Genomic DNA, 6,181 nt, shown 5'->3' with positions numbered 1-6,181 from the left:
TCAATAGTACAATAGGTGGCACCTGAGGTCACATTTGATTTAAAGAGTCTGGCAGTTTAGCTAACTGAGCTTTTAAAATTCCATTCATTCTTTCAACAAGTCCAGAAGATTTCTGATGATATTGACAGTGTAATCTATGCAAAATGAGAGGGGTAAAAAAATTACAAATCGCCTCTAGTGCTTTTTCGGTAAAATGGGACCCACTATCACTACACAGAATATAAATGTACCTCCAATGTAGGAAAAATATTTTGTAGTAATTTTTAGAAACAAAGATTAAAGTGATATTCGGACATGGGAATGCCTCAACCTGATGAAATATTTGCATAACTTTACTAAAATTTATTTAAAGCTCTGAGTTTTGAGTAGTTGAATAAAATGTATTTGCCATTAAGTCGTGAGTCCTGTGAAAAGAGGCTATCAAATTTGAGGAGCTGAATAAATTCAGATAAATTCTTGACCAGTAGTTCTTACTACTTGCATTCACAACTTTTTAATTTTTGTAAGATCTTATCCCATTGTAAACCGTCCTTTTTGTGCAAACAATAGACTATAAGCACATATACTTACTTTGGAAGAGCCAGAGTTTGATCAAGCCCAATGGAAAGACCTGCATCAGAATTCAACTTACATGGTTCCTTCTCCCAAATCTGCTGTTCCAAAGGATTTACAGCCTTTCAGTGCACAGGTATGTTACAAGGTCGTGTTAACACTTAAGGTCAAATAAACCAGCTAATAGCAAAGGTATATGTGCCTTACCTTAGGGTTGACAATTCTATTTCCAGAACCTCTCCACAATTCAGTTTGATTATCAAAATGGCAAAGACTTGCTGTCCACTCTATTATTTCAATTTGGTGGACCAACTTTTCGTATCCTCTAAGCATTCTTAAATCTGGATTCTGAATTGAAGATGGGAACTTTACAGGTTATAATATTTCTAATTTCTGATTGTGTAAAGATTTTAGAATGATCATGGTCTTAAATTTTTCTGTATTGAGTACTCTTAATGAAAGATCAGCTCTAGCTGGTTGACCTTGGAATTCACTGCTAGTTGCTTTCTTGGTTTTAGCAACTGGACATTCCCTTCCAGTGACGTCCTCCGGTCAAGATTTCCATTCAAACAGGTAACCACAGCTATTCTGAAACTAATAGTAAAGCATAGAAGACTCTCCCCTGTTCTTAATGGGAGATTCTTCGGCTGTCAGAAATTTTAGCTGCTTCCACAGTACTCAAAAAAACAAGGGCCACCCCAAATCTATAACATGAGTCACTAAACATAGTCACTATGGTAGTTACATAATCTGGTGTCACTTTGAGATAATTATGAGTGAAGGGTTGAATTCTGGCCTGTCAATCAAGATATAACCAATGCAGTCTCTGTGTGGGCATGGCCTTCTCCTGAGAATTCTGGGAACTCTTTTATGTCCTCCTTGGAGGCAGGAGACACTTCTTGCAGCTCACTCCATGAGAGACACTCTACTGAGAAGACACATAGCACTATGCCGTGGGACCTGGAGAAGCCAAATAGACCTACCCTGATGCAACCAGACCTCTGGAGGCAGAGAAGTCACATAGAGACCCCTGACAGCACTGAGATGCTGACAATGCCACTGGATCTACAAGACTTCCCACCCACTGGCCTGTGATCCTTCTGCATTTGGCAACATTGCATGCATTTCATGAGTCTGAAGAGGACTTCAGAGATTATTATCAGACATACAGGCTAATATTGGACTTATGGACTTGATCTGAACTGGGCTGGGACATTTTCTCAATACTCAATTACCCTTGCACATAAAGCTCTTTGTTATATACATATGAGTATCTATGGATCTGTTTCTCTAGTCTACCCAGACTAACCCAATAACAAAATGATTTTCTGCTAGTCTGCAAGCATGGGGAAGAGCCACTAACTCGTCTTGCTGTGTGAAAGCAACCTGGGGTAAAAGACCACTTTCCAACACCTCTGAGGAACTAGTCACCATGTGTCTTCAAGTCACCACGCATCTTCCTTGATGTTAGCTTGATGCTGGATTTGGTTGCAAATAAGAACCAAATAAGGATTATACAGAGGAGATTCTTGGAGACCTCTTGGGGTTAGGATTTGATCTGTGAAATTAAAACAGTCATATGGTACTCACTATTCCAAAGGGAAAAGTGTAATGGGATCCTAAGTGTTAATAGCATGTATTTGTTTGCTTGGGACAGCTACTAATTGGGTTCATAAGAAGTCAATCTTCTGGACGATAAATGCTGGGTTGTTACAGATCTGAGATTAGCAGCCATTGCATTTGGGGTAAGCAGGTCTAAACTATGTCAGCATTTCTATTAGCTGAGTGGTTGCTTCTACTGCGCTCTGGCATAGAGGACAAGCACAAGCCACTGGATCTAATGGATGACTACAGTGTGCCTCATGCATACTTGTGGTGAAAATGCCACAGGCATTCCCATTGTGTTCACGTGCATACAATGAAAATCTCAAGCAGAATATGGGAACTGCAAAGTGGATATAGTCAGAAGAGCCTGCTAGAGAGCTTGTAAAGCCTCCCTACCTTCTTGAGAGAAGGAATAACTGAATTCTCTCCTCAAGTAAAAATATAAAAGCTGGACTACAAATAAAAATTAGGACTCCAGTTATTACCATATCCACAGAGAACTAAAAACCCCATTGACGGTTCTTTTGTAGTAGACAAGGGAAATGCTAATATTGTTTCTTGCCACTTTCACTCTGTGGAAATGCCTTCAGCTTATATAAGATGCCCCACTTAGTTCCTCTATGTAGGGTAATTATCAGTTTTTCTTTTGACACTTGTGCTTCTGTCGGCCAGATATTACAACAACAGTATGCTGCCTTCAACATTATCTCCCACTGAATTGGAATATACGGTGAGGTTGTCTATGTACTAAAATAGTATTGATCCATACTTAAAGTGAAATGGGGACACATTTGAAATCAATACCTGTGAAAATTAGTAGAATTTTATTTGTACTCCCGGAGTCAAACTTTCCAACAAAATTGTTGATATTTCCAAGTAAAAGCAAACAAAAAGTGGTGATACTCCTGAACTAGGATGCTGAATTGGCTATTTTCATGAAACATGCACTGTGGAGATATTTAACTGTACAGTGCACAGCATCACTTGGCACTTGGGACAGAAGTAAAGGAGGATTAAGGAGTATAGGGAATCTAGAAATAGACATCAATATTCTTCAAGTCCTATACAGTTCTCCAATTGGTTTCTTTACATGAGTTCAGATGATAAAATTCTTCCCACGTTTGTGATTGTCTTTGCCTCAAATTCAGTAGGTGCTCCTTCTAGATCTTCCTTCACTCCCTGAATTTATCCATCAATAATTGGATAGAGCATAATGTGTCTTTCATTTTTTCCTTCAGTAGAGGAGTCACCTGAAGAATAGAATTTTGCTACTGTCAGTATACTGTATGTGACCTCATCACTTGGATAAGTCTCTCACCAATAGATGAACATCATTGCTAAGGAGAATGGGATTTAAATAGTCAATAGTTCTAAAGATATTGGAATTATCTCTGAATGAGGTAACATTTGTTCCTCTTTTGAAATTCCCACAATTTTAAGATGTTGTTGCTCTGAAGAAGAGGTTTTCATAAACATGGAGTGCTTTCACTGTAATGGTAACAGAAGTGCCGAAGGGATACACTTTAATTTGTTGGTAAGTTTTAAGCAATCATGTTTTAAATGACCACGCTTCCTACAGTAGTAACAAACCATAACATTTGTAGGCTTGCCTGTCTGCTCCACACTCTGTTTAGGAACTGCATTATGGTTTCTGTTTTGCGACTGCTGTAATTGTAAAGCCATTAATTTCTACTCTTACCTCGCAACGCTCCTTCGTTAATCTTTTGGTCCTCAACCAGAGTTAATGCATGGGCCAGCATAGCCAATTATTAAGGATTTAAATTTTCCCAATTCAAAATTATATATTTTCCCTAAGGCTGCTGTAACTGAGAGACCCCCACCCCATCCCCCCAGAAAAGAATTAAATGCCGGTAGATATGTATTTGTGACTGCTTTTAAGCCCTAAGGATCATTGAAGAATTTTGAGAACAATTTATAAAGGCACACACATGTTCCTTTTCCTGTCTTTATACCTGAATCTGCCCAGTTAACTTTTATGGAATGCTTGGAAATGCTGCATTCAGTTCTTTTACTAAATTTTGAAGCTTGTTTCTTAAAGTTTTACCTATAATTCCAGTCTTTGTGGTTAGACTTGCCAATGGGATGTCCGCTGGCTTCAGTCATCCATTTAGTTGATTCTCTTGAATTTAATAACACGTGTAATAATCTGTTCACGTCTAAAGCACCTGACTCATAGCTACTAGTCAATATGGTAAATTCATCCAAAAATTCATGTGGCTTTTCACAAAGGCCAGGAAAGTCTTTTACAATAACTCTACATTTATATTTATGTTTACTTCTATTGAACCCTTAGCCAGTTTAGTACCAAGTGCATAAGATGTGATGGGAGCTCAAATTCAAGTGGATTACTAGACTGAAAAGTCAGTTCTACCATCAGAGAATGTAAGAACAAATCAAGATATAAAGCAGTACATTTTTCTTATTTTTTTCTGAGTCTTTTTCATTCTCTTTAGATTGCACAGGCATTCTGTTCATTAAAGAATTTGACAATGCTGCCTGACCCTTTTGTAGCTCTAATATTTGTTTAGATTGTTCAGCAATATTTTCTTGAACTGTAGAAAAAATGCACATCTACTGTTTTCTTGAGGATTCGCAGTACCATTTGAAAAATATTCCTCATTGATTCAAACTTATCTTACATCCTTTGGCTTCTAATGTGTGCTTTGAAGAGACAAATGTAGCCAATTCACAATGTCCCCATCTAGGCCACAGGAGAAAATTATTTTTCATCAGTCAATATATGCCATTTCTCCAATTATAGAACCAAACTTCATTTTTTTCCTATATGGGCAGTGGGAGTTCCAAGTAGCCAACTGGCATTTTACATTTGTTTTGACTACTTCAAATTTTGAATTAAGAAAGAAAGTTTTAAAATGGAGAACTATTTCCTAGGTTTTCTGTGGATCACAAAAAGTAGCTAGTAGGGAACATAGCAGAGTAAAGGCAATGTTTGGGTTGCCTGACACTCAGGAGCCTTAAATACGCATGGTGAGGGCCAATGACCACCCTAATGGTTTTTACTGGTCTGTTTAAGTGCTTGGGATTTTTCTGGCTTACAGAATTCAGGGCTCTTTGAATGCAGAATTATACCTTTCATATTTACACCCCAGATACAAATCTGCAGTTCTCTAAAAAGAGCCCCTAGCTGTTACTCTTTCATCAAAATGTTCAAGCAAAATTCTAAATGATTTTCCTTAATCAAGACAATTGGTTTCAAGCAATACACTAAACAGAATATTTAGAAAGCATGAGAAAGGGAACAAGAGAGAAGAAAAAGAAGCTCCTTTTTCCCAGAGCACTTACTAATATGTCAATTATTAAAGGGTCAATTAATATGACCCTTCTAGGCATAATTACTTATGATATATGTTTTTGTTTCTGAATTCTGTATTCATGTGATTATAAATCTCATTTTGTCAGGCATTCTCTACTATATTAATAGACAGGATTAGAGTGAGATTAAGACCATACATACTTCAGTAGAAGGTGTGAAGCAATCCATACCAATAGTTCCTTGAAGGTACCTTTAAGACTCTACTTTAGTAGAGGGTATGAACCCGGCCACAACGATTGTTTCCTTGGGGCCATTTTTGACTCTACTTTAGTAGAAGGTGTGATTAAAGAAAACATCCTCCCCCCTTGCCTGATATATATATATACTAGTACCACCATACAGTTCTAAAATATATTACTTCACCTGGAAAGCCATACTTCTATTTCTTGACTGAGCTTTGGTAGAAGGGATAAGTCTTGCTAGGGCTTTGGAGTATTTTTTATGTATATATGGTGTAACCTACAAATGATGAGCTCCATAGAGGGACAGCATAAAAGAAGACCCTTGACAAGAAGGATTGGCACAGTAGCTGTAACAATAAGTGTGTGTGCATGTGTGTTTGGAAAAATAAGGAGAATTAAAGAGAAAAGGAAAATGAGAGAAATGAAAAAAGGAAGAAAAAACAGAAGGGGGAAGAAGTCCAAAGAAAAAAGAACCAGACGACTAGAG

Source organism: Echinops telfairi, unplaced genomic scaffold, assembly GCF_000313985.2.
Source record: "Echinops telfairi isolate 266 unplaced genomic scaffold, ASM31398v2 ScPeMD7_6080;HRSCAF=6971, whole genome shotgun sequence".
NCBI classification, from domain to species: domain Eukaryota; kingdom Metazoa; phylum Chordata; class Mammalia; order Afrosoricida; family Tenrecidae; genus Echinops; species Echinops telfairi.
The sequence above is the reverse complement of the archived record's forward strand: the minus strand, read 5'-3'. Positions refer to the sequence as shown.